At 45.5% G+C, this 21,464-nt stretch overlaps 1 long non-coding RNA gene across 1 annotated transcript in view; it reads right to left on the bottom strand.

Moving 5' to 3' along the window:
• Nucleotides 1–19,981, bottom strand: part of LOC122463749 — a 30,043-nt gene extending 10,062 nt beyond the window's left edge. The window contains exon 1 of the long non-coding RNA XR_006287359.1: nt 19,792–19,981. This is a non-coding gene — a long non-coding RNA (uncharacterized LOC122463749). The remainder of the gene's footprint in view (nt 1–19,791) is intronic.
• Nucleotides 19,982–21,464: the final 1,483 nt, after the last annotated feature.

The raw sequence follows: 21,464 nt of genomic DNA, 5'->3' as shown, positions 1-21,464 counted from the left end.
TCAGTTTGTATTTTATTTAGTTTGTCCCAGGAACTTATCAGTGTTTATTACCACCACAACAGAAGCAGGTGAAAATCAGTGCAAAAACTATTCGTATTTTTTCTGGGTAAATATTGGGGTTTATTTGATTGGACGGAAAGACCGGGGGGAAGTATTCAGTAGATTAATGCTTTGAATTCCATTCATCAATGTGGTTTCCTGCAGAACTAAAACAGAACACAATGCCACCTGTGAGTTTAAGAAAATACAGAATATCTCTCTAATCCCCAAATCAAATTTTCCATTTGAATAAAGAGCTTACTGTTGTAGACGTAGAACTATTAGCCTGTAAATATTTATATTTAATAATTGGGCCACACCATTTGCATACACTCAACTTCATCCTTTTCTCCTGTTTTTGTTTTAACTTTTGAATGCATCCTCCTTGTGTTCTGAAATGTATTCTGATACAGACTTTCATATTCTTCCTATTTTAGTGTGTCAGAGCTTTAAACTGTTATCTGCTAACCGTTTGAAATGTGTATGTGGTGGGCGTGAGATTCACCAGTACGTTCATTGCACACACACTTCAGAGCTTGTGTGTGTATCTGTTTGTTTATTGTGTGTATCTTCTAGACATATACATAGCCTTACTTCATAAACAGGCCGCTTGGCATGTCCACACAGAGTAATGTATTATCGTAATACAGTTGTCTCGTGCAAAGTATTGTATTTTCCTAATAAAACAAGTTATTTTTTCTATATTTGAATAATACAAAAGAAGGGTGAAAATCAGAAAAGAATGAATAATACTTTTTGTAAACCCCGGGAATTTTTCGGTAAAAATGGGTTTGAACTGAAAACGAAGGGGCTTAATCACATAACATGGAATTTCAACATGGTATGCTAGCCTACTAATGCTTCCGGCTGACGGAGCTGCTCTTTCGCTCCAATGCTCAAGGTCTGTGATGTGAGGTCAGCGTTGCTAGGTCCAAACCCTGCTGATGACCTGATGCGGAAATTGTTATGCCAGCCCATGCACCCACTGCCAACTGTCCCAGCCAGCTTCCAGATTTCACACTCTGTGCCCTCCAAGATTCGGATCGCCTTTCCTCCCCGTTTCCTCTCCCTCCCATCCCCATAGAATCATAGAATAATAGAAGTGGAAGAGACCTCGAGAGGTCATCTAGTCCAGTCTCCTGCACTCAAGGACCAAGTATTATTTTTCTAGACCATTCCTGACAGCTGTTTGTCCAACCTGCTCTTAAAAATCCCCTATCCTTCAAAGCACTTGCAACCCCCCCGCAGTTTGGTATCATCCGCAAACTTTATAAGTATACTCTTTATGCCATTATCTAACTCATTGAGGAAGATATTGAACAGATCCGGACCCAGAACTGATCCCTGCAGGACACTACTCCTTATGCCTTTCCAGCATGATTGTGAACCACTGATAACTACTCTCTGGGTACAGTTTTCCAACCAGTGATGCACCCACCTTATAGTAGCTCCATCTAGGTTGTATTTCCCTAGTTGGTTTCTGAGAAGGTCATGCAAGAAAGTATCAAAAGCCTTACTAAAGTCAAGATATACGACATCTACTGCTTCCCCCCATCCACAAGGCTTGTTATCCTGTCAAAGAAAGCTATCAAGTTGGTTTGACATGATTTGTTTTTGACAAATCCATGCTGACTCTTACTTATCACCTTATTATCTTCTGGGTGTTTGCGAATTGATTTCTTAAATTTTACTCCATTATCTTTCCGATTATCTCCAATATCTTTCTGGTTCTTTCTCCTTGCAATCCTCACAGAAATTACGCAGCCGACTATCCTTGCTCCTCACAAGCCCCATCCCTGACAGCTCTCTCAACACCCTCAACTCAACCTGACTATGAAACCACAGTCCCCAAGCACAGCTGAGTGGTGACAGACTGTGCTGTGTGCCAGGGACTGAAACGTGTATGATTCAGAGAGGAACAAGCAAGACCTAGAGCTGCTTCCAGATCCAAAGGAGGTGGAAGCAAATTTTCACTTGATTCAAACCTCGCCCTCTGCTCAAACTGATCCTTCATCCTACTTTTGGTTGTGTTTCAGTCCCAAGTTGTTTTTTTTTTTTAAGTTTAAAAAAAGAGTGTAAGAAAACCACATCACGAGAACTAGTCAAATTATTCAACAGAAATATTTTATGGTGAAATAAGGGGTTACAATAAAAATGAAAATGTTGGTGGAAAACTAATTTTGGTCAAACATTTTCTGGGTTTCTGATGAAAAACCAGAAGTCAGACTGAGTATTTTTCAGCTTTCTGTTTGTTTGTTATTTCACTGAAAAATCACAAAACATGTTTGCATGAAATTTTGACATTTTTTAAAAAAGAACTCGTGTGAAAAATATATTTTTTCAATGAGCTCTTACCCATAACTCCTCATCACCTAGGAGGCAGAGAGACAGGGAGGAAAATAGGCCCCCAGGAGAAGGATAGTCTTCTGATTAAATTACAGAACTGAGCCCTAAAGTCTCAGAGGTCTGTCCCCAGCTCTGCTACAGACATCCAATGTCACCTTGGTCAAGTCACTTATTCTCTCTCTCTATCAATTTCCCACCTGCAACAGACATAACACACCTCTGCTTTACAGGGTGATTGTCAGGATAAATGTAGTAATGTGTGTGAGGAGCTCACAGTAACGGGTGCCGTAGCAATGTCTAGCTAGCCGAGAAAAATAGAGTTGGAAGGTAAAGGAAACACCAGGAGCCAGTGGATACAATAAATTATCATTTTTATTCCAGCATGTCTACAATGAAATATGGAATGGAAAACAGGCGAATGAATTTACTCCATTATCACCTAAATACCAATATTTCAGGGATACAAAGCCAATTGCAGACTATACCAATCTCTAGAGGATACTGATGACTGAATAAATACACAGTGTACAAGTAGGGCTCTGATACCCCCCAGAAGCCAAGCCAGGGAGAACATGAGAGAACCAAATATGAAATAAGTTGGACACAGAAACTTGTAAGTTTGCTTGACATTTCGTGGCTGTTGATGCTCCGGTGGATACTCATATCACTTCAGTTGTACTTCTGCATAGGTGGGCACTTAGGCGGAGGGCATTTTGGTGGAGGGCACGGCTCTGGGCACTTGGGTGGAGGGCATGGCTCCTGGCAGTTGAGTGGAGGACATGGCTCCGGGCATTTCGGTGGGGGGCACGGCTCCGGGCACTGGGGTGGACACATTGGTGGTGGCAGGCAGGTTTGCTTACAGTGTTGCTGATGTTGGTGAGACATTATTTCAACGAATTAAGTAAACCTGAAAGGAAAGTAAGAACACAGCCCTTGTGAGCATAAGACAATCTTCCAGTATTTTCCTTCATTGCAACATGGGGTTTTCCAGAAGAGCCTAAGGGAATTAGATGCTCTCTTCTCAGTGAATATCAATAGGATTTAGACTCCTTTGACAATCGCAAGCTAAACCTCACCTCTCCTTTTTCGGGCATACATGTCATCGGCTCTTACTGGGCAACTGAATATGCCCTGTGAGATTAAGAGAAAATATTCCAGTGAATTGTGCATTGGGGTTACCATTTATTGGGGTTCCATTATTTTCTGCTGGCAATGGCAACATAGCCGTGCTTCTGAGAATGTATCCCTGCTAGGACTCCCAACGCAAGGCTTTTCATTTGCATCTCTTGAGACCTCTATCAAGAGAGCTGCTGGTTGGGTTAGGTGCCTCTCTCTTTAGATAATAAACACCTGACTGAGCTACATTGTGCTATTTCCACGCGTAGCTCTGTTCACAGAATGCGTGAGTATGGGTTGCACAATACAGCCCAAAGTGCTGGACTGATCAGGCACGATAGCACGAAAGCTATGCGGTGATCAAATGTTCAAACTGCGCCTTGCGAGAGCCCCAAAGAGCCTGAAAGCTCTTAAATGAATCAACAGAGAAGAAAGGATTTAGTGGAAAAGCTTTATTCTCAAGCCGTTTAGCTGCCTTGAGGGGTTTGGAATCAGTAAGGAGCAGCATAACTGTTCTAGCGGAATGGTTTGACTCCGGGGGGGAAGAACCCTGCCTACCTTGTTCTAGTCTCCGGTGGTCATTGAAACTGTTCATTCCAATCAATAATATAGTTCTTCAATCACTTAAACGTCTCTGGGGCTATGCACACACGTCCAGGCAACTGGAACCCTCAGATTAAACTCTGAGAGTCAGATCCTCAGCTCATGTACATCCACATTGCTTTGTTGATTTCAGAATAGCTCTTCTAATTACACTAGTTGAGGATCTAGCCCTGAGACTGCAGGACTTCCTTTTTTAATGTCTCTATTTCTAAGTGCTTCACTGAAGAGGGAATTAATTTATGCTTGTGCTTCAGGCTAAGAACACGCTTCAATGATTTTCTAGACAGGGCCTTAATCCTCTAACTCAAGTTGCAGAGGTCTGTTTTACAGTGCTGAATGCCCTGGGTCCAAACCCTGCAGAAGATTCTTAAGCAGTGACATAGATATAATTAATTCCAATCACCAGTGCTGGCAAAATAATCCATAAATCACATCCTTATACAGGACAGTCGTGTTGTCATAAATAGATCTCTGCAGAACAAAGGGTCAAGATAATGACTACGACCAAGGCAGCCTTCAATAATCAGAAAGAGACTTACCTAATTCACCTACAGGACTGAGAGACCAAGAAGCATTGAGAAGCCAAGTGGATTGAGGAGCATTATGAAAAGAGACCTTTTATAGCGTTTCTGAGCCCAGTTTTCTGCAAAGGAGGCTTGGGATGGACAGTGCGAGGACATTGTATGTAGCAACCCGAACCTGCTCCACCTCCACCTCCTTAAATTCCTTGTTTGAATCATCTTCTTTGCTGGAAAATTCCCAACCTTCTCCCATTTCAGAGCCAAGCAATTCCCTCCTCCTCCCCCTCCATTCTGAAAGACGAGGAAATGAAACTAGAGTTGGGGAACAGTATTCGCTGAAACAAACAACTCAATGCTTTGTTTTCATAATGTTTTGCTCCCGTCTTGTTTAAATAAATCCTGGAATTCTTGGATTTGCTTCTATCTTTGCATTCCCTTCAAATGTTCTAGAAAGAACTTTGCCTAGTTGCAGAGGTGCGTGACTGAAATGACAGCGAGACAGATTCAATGGATTTCAATGGAACCGGGCCAAGTTCAAGGGTCCAGGCCAGCGAGACGGCCTTTAGAAACTGCCCCAGTAATCTTAGTTTTGAGGCCTCCAAACCCAGCCCAGTCCTCTCCACTCCGTTGGCCAGGCTAGATTAAGGATTCACCACAACTCCTGCTGCTGTGAAGTTTGGGTGCTTATGTTCTGACATTGGCTCTTCACAGAATGGAACCGTCTCACCATCTCCTGCTGCAACGAGCACAATATTTCTGCCTCTGAAATAGATTAATAGATTCGTGGACATTAAGGCCAAAAGGGACCATCATGATCATCTAGTCTGACCTCCTGCATAAGACAGGCCAGAGAATTTCACCCTGTTGTGCCTGTATTGAGCCCAACAACTTGTCTTTGACTGAAGCATCTGTCCCAGCAAGGCATCCTGGCTGGATCTGAAGACAACAGGAGATGGGGAATCCATCACTTCCCACAGCAGTTTGTTCCAATGGTTAATCTCTCTCTCTGCTAAACAATGGTGTCTATTTCTCATTTGAATTGGTCTGGTTATAACATCCAGCCATTGGTTCTTGTTCTGCCTTTCTCTGTTCGGCTAAAGAGCTTGTTAGTACCTGGTGTTTCCTCCCCAAAAGTCCTTTGACACTATAAAATGTGTGACTTCAATTTCCTGCCATGTAGGGGTGGAAGGGATTGGCGAGAGCTGTGAAAAGCAGGGCTGAACTGTGTAATTCAAGAAAGATGGGGACCTTCCCTCACTGATAGCGGCAACAAGCCACAGTGCTTCAAACTGCCACTGACGATTCATTGCTGTCCAGGTTAACTTCTGGTGTGAGCGCCATTGATTTCTGGATGCCTGTGAGACTGTTCGGGGTGAAGAATGAAGAAAACCCACCCAAGTCCATTTCTCAGTCTGAAGCACTTATTGCTCTGTGTATTGTCACAACGCCTAGGAGCCCAGCCGTGGGCTGGTATCCTGTGGTTGTAGGTGCTGTACAAATAGAGAGGAAAAAGACATCCCCTGCCAACAGCTTAGTACCACTGAGTCGTAGCAGAATTCAAGGATTTCAATGTGGTTTTACCCAGGCAAAAGTGGGGAGAAGAAAAGCGTCCGGGAGACAGAACAGTCATTTGTCAGAAATTTGTTTAAATCGGTTGTTTAAAAGAAAAAAAATCCTTTCTTTGGGTTCATAATATATCGCCAAGTCTTTCCATTGACTTGCATGGACCGTGGCGAAGGCCCATTCTGAAGGTGAGGTAATACTGAACTGTACCACTCTGCCAGTCACACATTACTCACCATTGTGACCTATCTGATGTATCCTTAGTGTGCAGGCGGAGTGTACAGCACCGAGATGGGAATTTAGATGCGTTCGTAACATTGATCCCAAATCATCTTCTAATTAAATCTTTTCCTCGAATGATGAATGAATACAAGATGTGATGACTCTTTGCGTTCTTCCCATCAGTAGAAAGAGGCAATAATTCGGAAGAAGAATAACAAGATGGTGCAAGTTTTTAATGTATTTCAGTTGGGAATTGAGACTCGGTACCTTGAAACTGAACCTAGATGAGTCAGGAAGTTCATGTTCCTATCTATCTATCTATCTATCTATCTATCTATCTATCTATCTATCTATCTATCTATCTATCTCCAAGACTATTACAGGGAAGTGAAAAGATCTGACAGTATTTCGATGATTCTTCCATAAAGTTAGGTCCATTTCCTGCTGAAGGATTCAGCACTTTGGGATCCATCAGTGAACTTCTGTTGTCCCGATTCAAAGATTAATAGGACTGGTTAAAATAAGAGGCCTGTTTTTCAGAGGTGTGGCGCTCTCACTGATTCCCGTGGGAGTAGTGGGTGCTCCCTGCTCCTTTGGGAAGTTAGGATGTGACTGATACGGCTTGAGCAGAGGAGAGCTTGATTTAGTGGATATGGATTGGGGCTGGGCGACAGGGCAATGCTGGTTTGCCATTATCAGCAGCCCTTCCTCAACCCTAAGGAAACCATGTCCAATGCTGCCCCATGGGGGTGCACAGGTGTAACTGAGGGCAGAATTTGGTTCTTAGGGTTGCATACACAAGGTGCGGGATGGAGGACGGTACAAACGTGGCTTCCTGTTCTCTTTTCCCAATAGCTGCTCAGAACTTTTCAGTCAGAACATTTTTTTGACCAAAAATGCTTTTTTGATTGGGGAGGCAGAAATTGTTCCCCAAATCCTGTGTTTTCCTCGATAGAGCAAAAACCTAGAAAACTACAAAAATTTCAAAAACCCAGACCACATTTTAGACTGGATGTTTTCGTTTTATTCAATTAAGACCCAAAACATTTCATACAAAATATTGATGAAAAGGGAGAAAAATAATTTTGATTGAATTGTTTTGGAGGGAAGAATTCTATTCACCTTTCCTATGGGGAAGGGGGACTCGTTACCCCGTAGATCTATTTAGAGCAGTGTAAGGGACTGTCCTACCTTGAAGTGGCTGCTCCCAGCCATAATGGATCACCTTGATTAAAACCCATTCCCCCTTCCCCTCTCTTGCCCCCTATTTTCAGGGAAGAGATGGCAGAGAGCACAGGATGTTGGGGGAATTCACCGGCGGACACTTATAGGTATAAGGGAGTCTGAGGCAATGTTGAATCCTGCCCATGGTACGTGTCTTTAGCACCATACGGATGCCATTTTAATGGAGCTGCGCTGATTTATGCCAGCTCGGGATCTGGCGCAGGGAGTTTACATCACAAGAGCAGGAACTTCTCAAGTTTACACAAACCTATGAAGTATTGTGAGGATTGGAGAAGATCTGATCAGACCTGCTCTCCAGGCTCAGCAAGGATTCAATGGGAGGGGCGCCCAGCAATCGCTATTGCACAAGGCACTTCGGGGATTATCCTGCAGTCTGAGCCCTGATCTTCTCTGGTCAAGTTATTAGAAGCAACAGGTCCCTGCAATCCTAGAACTCGACCTTCCTGTGTCTCCCAGTGATGCACCCTCATAAAATGTGGGTTGCGTCTCTATCTAGTGGCTAGATCACAGAACGTGGAATTTTAATCTGGTATGCTAGCCTACTAGTGCTTCCAGCTGCTGGAGCTACTCTTTAGCTCCAATGCTCAAGGTCTGTGATGTGGGGTCAGCGTTCCTAGGTCCAAAACCTACTTATGACCTGTTGCGGAAATTGTTAGACTAGCCCACGCCCCCACTGCCAGATGTCCCAGCCAGCTTCCTGGTTTCGCACTCTGTGCCCTCCAAGATTCTGATCCCCTTTCCTCCCCCTTTCCTATCTCTCCCATCCTCATATGGTGCTTTCTCCTGGCAACCCCCACAGAAATTACACAGCCTACTCTCCTTGCTCCTCACACGGGGTTGCCAACTTTCGAGTCACCCAAAGCAGAATACCCCTGCCCCGCCCCTTCCCTGAGCCCCCGCCCCGACCCACCTCTTCTATGAGGCCCTGCTCACCGCTCGCTCCACCTCCCTCCCTCCATCACTCACTCTCCCCAACCCTCACTCACTTTCACTGGGCTGCAGTGGGGGTTTGGGATTCTGGAGAGGGGTGAGAGCTCTGGCTGGGGGTGTGGGGTGGGAGCCGGGGATGAGGGGTTCGGGTTGGGCAAGGGGGTTGGGTGTGGCAGTCTGTGTGGCGTGGGGGCTCTGGGAAAGATTTTGGGCATGTGCGTGGATTCCAGGTTGGGGCAGGAGGTTGGGGTGCGGGAGAGGGTGCGGGGCCCCTAGGCCCGCTGCGCTGCCGACCAGACATTTAAGGGCCCAGATGGCAGTGCCAGTCAGAGCCGTCAGGGTCCCGTTGCGACCGGGCATTCCTGGCATTCCTCACAAGCGCCATGTCTGACACCTCTCTACACACACTCAGCTCAACCTGTCTTTGAAACCACAATCCCCAAGCAGAGCTGAGCGGTGACAGACTGTGCTGTGTGCCAGGGACATGAAATGTGTATGGTTCAGAGAGGAACAGGCAAGAATAAGAGCTGCCTCCAGATTAAAAGAAGGTGGAAGGAAATTTGTAGCTGATCCAAACCTCCCGCTCTGCTCTTTGGCTCAAACTGATCCTTCCTCCTACTTCTGGTTGTGTTTCAGTCCCAAGAAATCCATAAGAATTCATTCATGAAAGCAAAGAATCCAGTTCTTTATTGAATTCTTTTTTCCAATTTGAATTACATAGATCAGGTGTTACAACTCACACACAGCATTTCCTCAAATAACGTCATGTCTCTTGTTAAAATAATTAGAATTATCGAAATAATGATTAAAAATAGTGATGCAACCAAGCAATTGAAGAGTCTGTACGTGGAGGAGGTTTGGATTGTGAAAATTCACAACCACATAGCTCTGAGGTGTTTCATTTCCGGACACCAAGCCACAGGAACCATATAAAAAGGCTCACACCTCAATGATCCTCAATCGCCTTGGCTGCTTCACTTGCTCCCATCGGTGAATTGGGTAAGTCTCCTTCTGATTATTGGGAGCTAACTTTATGGCTGGGATTTCATTTTTTTGGTTTCTTCTTCCAAAATATATTACGGCTCACAAGAGGGCTTTCTTTAAGTATCTTGACTTTAATTCACTAATCCCACTGAAGGGCTTCAGGATGGGATTTCAGTCCATCCTCCCCCATGTTTGTTGTTTCTGAAGTGGTTTGCAATGGCAATGCTCTCTCTGGAGAAGTGTTCCCGAGGGCCCAGCCTCTGATTCTGCTGAATGTTCTGGTGCATGATGCTAATAAGAAAATACAGTTGCTTGTCTTGATTTTGCAAACCCTGAAAACTCCTTTTTCTTTCAGTTTTGCCCACGTCCCAGGAAGATGTCTTACCAGCAGCAATGCAAACAGCCCTGCCTGCCTCCTCCATGCTGTGTGAAGCAGGTCAAGACTAAATGTGTGGATCCCTGTCCGTGCCCTCCTAAGTGCGTGGATCCGTGTCCCCCTAAGTGTGTGGATCCGTGCCCTCCTAAGTGTGTGGATCAATGGCCATGCCCTCCTAAGTGCGTGGATCCGTGCCCCCCTAAGTGCGTGGATCCCTGTCCGTGCCCTCCTAAGTGCGTGTATCCGTGCCCTCCTAAGTGCGTGGATCAATGGCCATGCCCTCCTAAGTGTGTGGATCCGTGCCCTCCTAAGTGCGTAGATCCGTGCCCTCCATGCCCACCTCTGCAGCACTGCTGCAAAGAAAAGAAGTTCTGTTAGGGCCCACGGGAACCACCAACGACTACGGAATGAAAATGAATTGCAGCCCCTTGCGCAGTAGCTCTCTCCTGACTCCACTTGTCTGGCATTCCCCCTGCAGTGTGACGTGTTTCTGGGAATATTTCCAATCTCTGTCCTCACTTTGCAGATTCTTTCTGCTCACAGTATCAAGGCCTTCCCTTGGAATGTGTAACTGACCAACTTTGTACCCCTGGGATATTGCGTATGGGCGGGAGAGAGACCCTGTGTCCCTTGTGCTGTAGAGTGATTGTTGTTGGGAAATTTCCCCGTCTTGTCATGTAGATGAGCAGTAATAAAAGCTATGATCCACGCCATTGTCTGCCTCCTGGTGCTTCATTCTCTTGAGCAGTCACAGGCTCTCAGAGCCAGGTTTTCCTTCCTTTTATTTCCTTTTCAAAAGACCCTTCCCTTCGAGAGTAGAGGAACGCAATGTGTTTAGCTTGCGTGGATGTTCTGATGATACGCATAAAGAGGAACGTGGTGGGAAGATGTGAGGTTGAGAGCTGTGGTGACATGCTCAGTGAGTGAGGAAAGGAAGTGGCCCAGTCTCCCCCTCTCCCCTTCGCCTGAGGCTGGACCTGGTTCCTCACTCCCCCGAATCCCAGCCTGCCCACCCTCAGGCTGCCTCCTCTCTCTCTTCCACCAATTCTGGGTGAATTAAAGATGATGTCATATGATGAAACCTCCAAGAATACGCCCAACCCAAACTGTCAACCCTCCTTCTGGGCCTGCTCTGGAAGGAAAGATGGCGGTTCAGGGAGGACCTACTGGAGGGGAACCCCATACGTGAGCCTCTTGGAATGCAACAGGTGTGCTCTGCCTCTGCAGGAATGAACTGAAACCACCGAACAGAAGCCTGTATTCCCTGCTCTTTGCACCCACCCTCTGCTGCCTCCTATCTCAGTGCTGCAGTGCAAAAATTCCCCCGCTGGGAGCCCGGCGTGCTGGAGGCTGTAGTCCGGGAGACCCCTGAATGGAGACCCCTGCAGTATATCTGCCACACAATGCAATTCCGACATCATTGGTAGCAATTTGGTCGCAGTAGCCCCCAATGACCTGTTGCCTTTGCTCCTGCAGATAGAAATGGCAGGGGGAAAATGATGTCTTTCAGCATCATTTGTGGCTTCCCATAGCTTTAGTTTGGTTTTTAAAAGACTGTAAATCTTAGATGAAAATGGAGTAAAATCTCACCCCCCCCATCTTCCTTAGCTAGCCATAAATAAGAAATTTAAGAACACTTACCCTTTATTTTATTTAAAAGTTTGTGAATGCAGGTCCGCTAAGATGAAGCTATGGAAAGACCTAGGCCAAAATTTGGTGCCCTGTTTTGACATAACAAAGGGCTGAGACAACAGGAGAAATATAAAATGTGAAGCCCAGGGTTATCCCATATGCAGATCTAGCATGACCAATATCACTTGCAGGTCTCCGTGTTTCGTTCTCATCCTCCCCCATCCATGGAAAAACTCTAGTTTCAAAATACTGAAAATTAGGAATAATGCACGTTGCTTAAAAACACCTCTTCTGTTAATTTACATTTCATAAGATGCTCTTAGTGAAGAAACAACCAATGTAAATAGCAAACACGCTGTGCATAGCTGACACGGATAAGATATAGTCAGAGGACTGAAGAGGGAAAATGCTTTTTTGATTGGGGAGGCAGAAATTGTTCCCCAAATCCTGTGTTTTCCTCGATAGAGCAAAAACCTAGAAAACTACAAAAATTTCAAAAACCCAGACCACATTTTAGACTGGATGTTTTCGTTTTATTCAATTAAGACCCAAAACATTTCATACAAAATATTGATGAAAAGGGAGAAAAATAATTTTGATTGAATTGTTTTGGAGGGAAGAATTCTATTCACCTTTCCTATGGGGAAGGGGGACTCGTTACCCCGTAGATCTATTTAGAGCAGTGTAAGGGACTGTCCTACCTTGAAGTGGCTGCTCCCAGCCATAATGGATCACCTTGATTAAAACCCATTCCCCCTTCCCCTCTCTTGCCCCCTATTTTCAGGGAAGAGATGGCAGAGAGCACAGGATGTTGGGGGAATTCACCGGCGGACACTTATAGGTATAAGGGAGTCTGAGGCAATGTTGAATCCTGCCCATGGTACGTGTCTTTAGCACCATACGGATGCCATTTTAATGGAGCTGCGCTGATTTATGCCAGCTCGGGATCTGGCGCAGGGAGTTTACATCACAAGAGCAGGAACTTCTCAAGTTTACACAAACCTATGAAGTATTGTGAGGATTGGAGAAGATCTGATCAGACCTGCTCTCCAGGCTCAGCAAGGATTCAATGGGAGGGGCGCCCAGCAATCGCTATTGCACAAGGCACTTCGGGGATTATCCTGCAGTCTGAGCCCTGATCTTCTCTGGTCAAGTTATTAGAAGCAACAGGTCCCTGCAATCCTAGAACTCGACCTTCCTGTGTCTCCCAGTGATGCACCCTCGTAAAATGTGGGTTGCGTCTCTATCTAGTGGCTAGATCACAGAACATGGAATTTTAATCTGGTATGCTAGCCTACTAGTGCTTCCAGCTGCTGGAGCTACTCTTTAGCTCCAATGCTCAAGGTCTGTGATGTGGGGTCAGCGTTCCTAGGTCCAAAACCTACTTATGACCTGTTGCGGAAATTGTTAGACTAGCCCACGCCCCCACTGCCAGATGTCCCAGCCAGCTTCCTGGTTTCGCACTCTGTGCCCTCCAAGATTCTGATCCCCTTTCCTCCCCCTTTCCTATCTCTCCCATCCTCATATGGTGCTTTCTCCTGGCAACCCCCACAGAAATTACACAGCCTACTCTCCTTGCTCCTCACACGGGGTTGCCAACTTTCGAATCACCCAAAGCAGAATTCCCCTGCCCCGCCCCTTCCCTGAGCCCCCGCCCCGCCCAACCTCTTCTATGAGACCCTGCTCACCGCTCGCTCCATCCTCCCTCCCTCCATCGCTCACTCACCCCAACCCTCACTCACTTTCACTGGGCTGCAGTGGGGGGTTGGGATTCTGGAGGCGGGTGAGAGCTCTGGCTGGGGGTGTGGGGTGGGAGCGAGGGATGAGGGGTTCGGGTTGGGCAAGGGGGTTGGGTGTGGCAGTCTGTGTGGCGTGGGGGCTCTGGGAAAGATTTTGGGCATGTGCGTGGATTCCAGGTTGGGGCAGGAGGTTGGGGTGCGGGAGAGGGTGCGGGGCCCCTAGGCCCGCTGCGCTGCCGACCAGACATTTAAGGGCCCAGATGGCAGTGCCAGTCAGAGCCGTCAGAGTCCCGTTGCGACCGGGCATTCCTGGCATTCCTCACAAGCGCCATGCCTGACACCTCTCTACACACACTCAACTCAACCTCTCTTTGAAACCACAGTCCCCAAGCACAGCTGAGCGGTGACAGACTGTGCTGTGTGCCAGGGACATGAAATGTGTATGGTTCAGAGAGGAACAGGCAAGAACAAGAGCTGCCTCCAGATTAAAAGAAGGTGGAAGGAAATGTGTAGCTGATCCAAACCTCCCGCTCTGCTCTTTGGCTCAAACTGATCCTTCCTCCTATTTCTGGTTGTGTTTCAGTCCCAAGAAATCCATAAGAATTCATTCATGAAAGCAAAGAATCCAGTTCTTTATTGAATTCTTTTTTCCAATTTGAATTACGTAGATCAGGTGTTACAACTCACACACAGCATTTCCTCAAATAACGTCATGTCTCTTGTTAAAATAATTAGAATTATCGAAATAATGATTAAAAATAGTGATGCAACCAAGCAATTGAAGAGTCTGTACATGGAGGAGGTTTGGATTGTGAAAATCCACAACCACATAGCTCTGAGGCGTCTCATTTCCGGACACCAAGCCACAGGAACCATATAAAAAGGCTCACACCTCAATGATCCTCAATCCACTTGGCTTCTTCACTTGCTCCCATCGGTGAATTGGGTAAGTCTCCTTCTGATTATTGGGAGCTAACTTTATGGCTGGGATTTCATTTTTTTGGTTTCTTCTTCCAAAATATATTACTGCTCACAAGAGGGCTTTCTTTAAGTGTCTTGACTTTAATTCACTCATCCCATTGAAGGGCTTCAGGATGGGATTTCAGTCCATCCTCCCCCATGTTTGTTCTTTCTGAAGTGGTTTGCAATGGCAATGCTCTCTCTGGAGAAGTGTTCCCAGTGCACCAGGCTCTGATTCTGCTGAATGTTCTGGTGCATGATGCTAATAAGAAAATACAGTTGTTTGACTTGATTTTGCAAACTCTGAAAACTCCTTTTTCTTTCAGTTTTGCCCACGTCCCAGGAAGATGTCTTACCAGCAGCAATGCAAACAGCCCTGCCTGCCCCCTCCATGCTGTGTGAAGCAGGTCAAGACTAAATGTGTGGATCCCTGTCCGTGCCCTCCTCAGTGCGTGGATCCGTGCCCTCCTAAGTGTGTGGATCAATGGCCATGCCCTCCTAAGTGCGTGGATCCATGCCCTCCTAAGTGCGTGGATCAATGGCCATGCCCTCCTAAGTGCGTGGATCCGTGCCCCCCGAAGTGCGTGGATCCCTGTCCGTGCCCTCCTAAGTGCGTGGATCCGTGTCCTCCATGCCCACCTCTGCAGCACTGCTGCAAAGAAAAGAAGTTCTGTTAGGGCCCACGGGAACCACCAACGACTACGGAATGAAAATGAATTGCAGCCCCTTGCGCAGTAGCTCTCTCCTGACTCCACTTGTCTGGCATTCCCCTTGCAGTGTGACCTGTTTCTGGGAATGCTTCCCATCTCTGTCCTCACTTTGCAGATTCTTTCTGGTAACGGTATCAAGGCCTTCCCTTGGAATGTGTAACTGACCAACTTTGTTCCCCTGGGATATTGCGTATGGGCGGGAGAGAGACCCTGTGTCGCTTGTGCTGTAGAGTGATTGTTGTTGGGAAATTTCCCCGTCTTGTCATGTAGATGTGCAGTAATAAAAGCTACGATCCACGGCATTGTCTGCCTCCTGGTGTTTCATTCTCTTGAGCAGTCACAGGCTCTCAGACCGAGGTTTTCCTTCCTTTTATTTCCTTTTCAAAAAACCCTTCCCTTCGAGAGTAGAGGAACACAATGTGTTTAGCTTGTGTGGATGTTTTGATGGTACGCATAAAGAGGAACGTGGTGGGCACATGTGAGGTTGAGAGCTGTGGTGACATGCTGAATGAGTGAGGAAAGGAAGTGGCCCAGTCTCCCACTTCCCCCCTTGGCCAAAGGCTGGACCTGGTTCCTTACTCCCCAGAATCCCAGCCTGCCATGCCCTCTCACTGCCTCCTCCCGCTCTTCCGCCACTTCTGGGTGAATTAAAGATGATGTCATATGATAAAGCTTCAGAGAATACGCCCAACCCAAACTGTCAACCCTCCTTCTGGGCCTGCTCTGGAAGGAGAGATGGCGGTTCAGGGAGGACCTACTGGAGGGGAACCCCATACATGCGCCTCTTGGAATGCAACAGGTGTGCTCTGCCTCTGCAGGAATGAACTGAAACCACCGAACAGAAGCCTGTATTCCCTGCTCTTTGCACCCACCCTCTGCTGCCTCCTATATCAGTGCTGCAGTGCCAAAATTCCCCCGCTGGGAGCCCGGCGTGCTGGAGGCTCTAGTCCGGGAGACCCCTGAATGGAGACCCCTGCAGTATATCTGCCACACAATGCAATTCCGACATCATTGGTAGCAATTTGATCGCAGTAGCCCCCAATGACCTGTTGCCTTTGCTCCTGCAGGTAGAAATGGCAGGGGGAAAATGATGTCTTTCAGCATCATTTGTGGCTTCCCATAGCTTTAGTTTGGTTTTTAAAAGACTGTAAATCTTAGATGAAAATGGAGTAAAATCTCACCCCCGCCCATCTTCCTTAGCTAGCCATAAATAAGAAATTTAAGAACACTTACCCTTTATTTTATTTAAAAGTTTGTGAATGCAGGTCCGCTAAGATGAAGCTATGGAAAGACCTAGGCCAAAATTTGGTGCCCTGTTTTGACATAACAAAGGGCTGAGACAACAGGAGAAATATGAAATGTGAAGCCCAGGGTTATCCCATTTGCAGATCTAGCATGACCAATATCACTCGCAGGTCTCTGTGTTTCGTTCTCATCCTCCCCCATCCATGGAAAAACTATAGTTTCAAAATACTGAAAATTAGGAATAATGCACGTTGCTTAAAAACACCTCTTCTGTTAATTTACATTTCATAAGATGCTCTTAGTGAAGAAACAACCAATGTAAATAGCAAACACCCTGCGCATAGCTGACACAGATAAGATATAGTCAGAGGACTGAAGAGGGAAAGATTTTAGCTCTAGCATGGGTGGGAGAGATTATTCCCAATGTGCCACTGCAGGCCGTATAGATTGGCCTTGCCTGGGCATGCCAGAAAAGGGGACAGAGGTGGGAGGAGGTGGAACCAGCAATCGCTATTCCGCACGCCACTAGGGGGATTATTCTGGAGGCCGCTGTGCAGGATCTCAGCCCTGGTGTTCTCTGATGATGTTATTCGAAGCAGCTGGTTCCTGTGAGCCTACAACTCGACCTTCCTGGATCTCCCAGTGATGCAGCCTCGTAAAATGTGGGTTGTGCCTCCCTCTGCTGGCTAGCTCACATATAGGGCCCTTTGTTTTCAGTTTGTATTTTATTTAATTTGTCCCAGGAACTTATCAGTGTTCATTACCACCACAACAAAAACAGGTGAAAATCAGTGCAAAAACTATTCATATTTTTTCTGGGTAAATATTGGGGTTTATTTGATTGGACGGAAAGACCGGGGGGAAGTATTCAGTAGATTAATGCTTTGAATTCCATTCATCAGTGTGGTTTGCTGCAGACCTAAAACAGAACACAATGCCACCTGTGAGTTTAAGAAAATACAGAATATCTCTCTAATCCCCAAATCAAATTTTTCATTTGAATAAAGAGCTTACTGTTGTAGACGTAGAACTATTAGCCTGTAAATATTTACATTTAATAATTGGGCCACACCATTTGCATACGCTCAACTTCATCCTTTTCTCCTGTTTTTGTTTTTTTTTTAACTTTCGAATGCATCGTCCTTGTGTTCTGAAATGTATTGTGATACAGACTTTCATTTTTTTCCTATTTTAGTGTGTCAGAGCTTTAAACTGTTCTCTGCTAACAGCTTGAAATGTGTATGTGGTGGGCGTGAGATTCACCAGTATGTTCATTGCGCACGCACTTCAGAGCTTGTGTGTGTATCTGTTTTTTTATTGTGTGTATCTTCTAGACTTACACATAGCCTTACTTCATAAACAGGCCGCTTGGCATATCCACACAGACTTAATGTATTATCGTAATAGAGTTGTCTCGTGCAATGTATTATATTTTCCTAATAAAACAAGTTATTTTTTCTTTTGAACTGAAAACGAAGGGGCTTAATCACATAACATGGAATTTCAACATGGTATGCTAGCCTACTAATGCTTCCGGCTGACGGAGCTGCTCTTTAGCTCCAGTGCTCAAGGTCTGTGATGTGAGGTCAGCGTTGCTAGGTCCAAACCCTGCTTATGACCTGATGTGGAAATTGTTACGCCAGCCCATGCACCCACTGCCAAATGTCCCAGCCAGCTTCTGATAACTACTCTCTGGGAATAGTTTTCCAACCAGTGATGCACCCATCTTATAGTATCTCCATCTAGGTTGTATTTCCCTAGTTGGTTTCTGAGAAGGTCATGCAAGAAAGCATCAAAAGCCTTACTAAAGTCAAGATATACCACATCTACTGCTTCCCCCCATCCACAAGGCTTGTTACCGTGTCAAAGAAAGCTATCAAGTTGGTTTGACATGATTTGTTTTTGACAAATCCATGCTGACTGTTACTTACCACCTTATTATCTTCTGGGTGTTTGCAAATTGATTTCTTAAATTTTACTCCATTATCTTTCCGATTATCTCCATTATCTTTCTGGTTCTTTCTCCTTGCAATCCTCACAGAAATTACCCAGCCGACTATCCTTCCTCCTCACAAGCCCCATTGCTGACAGCTCTCTCAACACCCTAAAGTCAACCTGACTATGAAACCACAATCCCCAAGCGGAGCTAAGTGATGACAGAGTGTGCTGTGTCCCAGGGACATGAAACGTGTATGATTCAGAGAGGAACAAGGAAGACCTACAGCTGCCTCCAGATCCCAAGGAGTTGGAAGCAAATTTTCACTTGATTCGAACCTCGCCGTCTGCTCAAACTGATCCTTCCTCCTACTTTTGGTTGTGTTTCAGTCCCAAGTTTTTTTTTATTAAAGAAAAGAGTGTAAGAAAACCACATCACAAGAACTAGAATAATAAAAGAATATTTCAACAGAAATATTTTATGGTGAAATAAGGGGTAATAATAAAAATGAAAATGTTGGTGGAAAACTAATTTTGGTCAACCATTTTCTGGGTTTCTGATGAAAAACCAGAAGTCAGACTGAGTATTTTTCAGCTTTCTGTTTGTTTGTTATTTCATTGAAGAATCACAAAAGATGTTTGCATGAAATTTTGACATTTTTAAAAAAATCTTAAAAAAATCTTTTAAAAAAAGAGCTGCTGGTTGGGTTAGGTGCCTCTCTCTTTAGACAATAAGCACCTGACAGAGCTACATTGTGCTATTTCCACGCGTAGCTCTGTTCACAGAATGCGTGAGTATGGGTTGCACAATACAGCCAAAAGTGCTGGACTGATCAGGCACGATAGCACGAAAGCTAAGCGGTGATCAAATGTTCAAACTGCACCTTGTGAGAACCCCAAAGAGCCTGAAAGCTCTTAAATGAATCAACAGAGAAAAAAGGATTTAGTGGAAAAGCTTTATTCTCAAGCCGTTTAGCTGCCTTGAGGGGTTTGGAATCAGTAAGGAGCAGCATAACTGTTCTAGCAGAATGGTTTGACTCCAGGGGGGAAGAACCCTGCCTACCTTGTTCTAGTCTCCGGTGGTCATTGAAACTGTTCATTCCAATCAATAATATAGTTCTTCAATCACTTAAACGTCTCTGGGGCTACACACACGTCCAGGCAACTGGAACCCTCAGATTAAACTCTGAGAGTCAGATCCTCAGCTCATGTACATCCACATTGCTTTGTTGATTTCAGAATAGCTCTTCTAATTACACTAGTTGAGGATCTAGCCCTGAGACTGCAGGACCTCCTTTTTTAATGTCTCTATTTCTAAGTGCTTCACTGAAGAGGGAATTAATTTATGCTTGTGCTTCAGGCTAAGAACACGCTTCAATGATTTTCTAGACAGGGCCTTAATCCTCTAACTCAAGTTGCAGACGTCTGTCTTACAGTGCTGAATGCCCTGGGTCCAAACCCTGCAGAAGATTCTTAAGCACTGACATGGATATAGTTAATTCCAATCACCAATGCTGGCAAAATAATCCATAAATCACATTCTTATACAGGACAGTCGTGTTGTCATAAATAGATCTCTGCAGAACAAAGGGTCAAGATAATGACCACGACAAAGGCAGCCTTACCTAATTCACCCACAGGACTGAGCGACCAAGAAGCATTGAGAAGCCAAGTGGATTGAGGAGCACTGTGAAAAGAGACCTTTTATAGCGTTTCCTAGCCCAGTTTTCTGCAAAGCAGGCTCTGGATAGACAGTGCGAGGACATTGTATGCAGCAACCTGAACTTGCTCCACCTCCACCTCCTTAAATTTCTTTTTTGAATCATCTTCTTTGCTGGAAAATTCCCAACCTTCTCCCATTTCAGAACCAAGCAGTTCCCTCCTTCCCCCCGCCCCACTCCTTTCTGAAAGACGAGGAAATGAAACTAGAGTTGGGAAACGTCATTCGCTGAAACAAACAACTCAATGCTTTGTTTTCATAATGTTTTCCTCTGGTCTTGTTTAAATAAATCCTGGAATTCATGGATTTGCTTCAATCTTTGCATTCCTTTCAAATGTTTGAGACAGAACTTCACCTGGTTACAGAGGTGCATGACTGAAATGACAGCGAGACAGATTCAATGGATTTCAGTGGAACCGGGCCAAGTTCAAGGGTCCAAGCCAGCGAGACGGCCTTTCGAAACTGCCCCAGTAATCTTAGTTTTGAGGCCTCCAAACCCAGCCCAGTCCTCTCCACTCCATTGGCCAGGCTAGATTAAGGATTCACCACAGAATCCTGCTGCTGTGAAGTTTGGGTGCTTATGTTCTGACATTGGCTCTTCACAGAGTGGAACCGTCTCACCATGTCCTGCTGCAACGAGCACAATATTTCTGCCTCTGAAATAGATTAATAGATTCGTGGACATTAAGGCCAAAAGGGACCATCATGATCATCTAGTCTGACCTCCTGCATAAGACAGGCTGGACAATTTCACCCTGTTGTGACTGTATTGAGCCCAACAACTTGTCTTTGACTGAAGCATCTGTCCCAGCAAGGCATCCTGGCTGGATCTGAAGACAACAGGAGATGGGGAATCCATCATTTCCCACAGCAGTTTGTTCCAATGGTTAATCTCTCTCTCTGCTAAACAATGGGGCCTATTTCTCATTTGAATTGGTCTGGTTATAACATCCAGCCATTGGTTCTTGTTCTGCCTTTCTCTGTTCGGCTAAAGAGCTTGTTAGTACCTGGTGTTTCCTCCCCAAAAGTCCTTTGACACTATAAAATGTGTGACTTCAATTTCCTGCCATGTAGGGCTGGAAGGGATTGGTGAGAGCTGTGAAAAGCAGGGCTGGACTGTGTAATTCAAGAAAGATGGGGACCTTCCCTCACTGATAGCAGCAACAAGCCACAGTGCTTCAAACTGCCACTGATGACGCATTACTGTCCAGCTTAACTTCTGGTTTGAGCGCCACTGATTTCTGGATGCCTGTGAAACTGGTCGGGGTGAAGAATGAAGAAAACCCACCCAAGTCCATTTCTCAGTCTGAAGCACTTATTGCTCTGTGTATTGTCACAACGCCTAGGAGCCCAGCCGTGGGCTGGTATCCTGTGGTTGTAGGTGCTGTACAAATAGAGAGGAAAAAGACATCCCCTGCCAACAGCTTAGTACCACTGAGTCGTAGCAGAATTCAAGGATTTCAATGTGGTTTTGCCAGGCAAAAGTGGGGAGAAGAAAAGCATTCGGGAGACGGAACAATCATTTGTCACAAATTTGTTTAAATAGGTTGTTTAAAGGGAAAAAAAATCCTTTCTTTG

The sequence above is a fragment of the Chelonia mydas genome, chromosome 24, assembly GCF_015237465.2.
Source record: "Chelonia mydas isolate rCheMyd1 chromosome 24, rCheMyd1.pri.v2, whole genome shotgun sequence".
Classification (NCBI taxonomy): domain Eukaryota; kingdom Metazoa; phylum Chordata; order Testudines; family Cheloniidae; genus Chelonia; species Chelonia mydas.
Note: the sequence above shows the minus strand (reverse complement) of the source record. Positions and strands in the feature narration are given on the sequence as shown.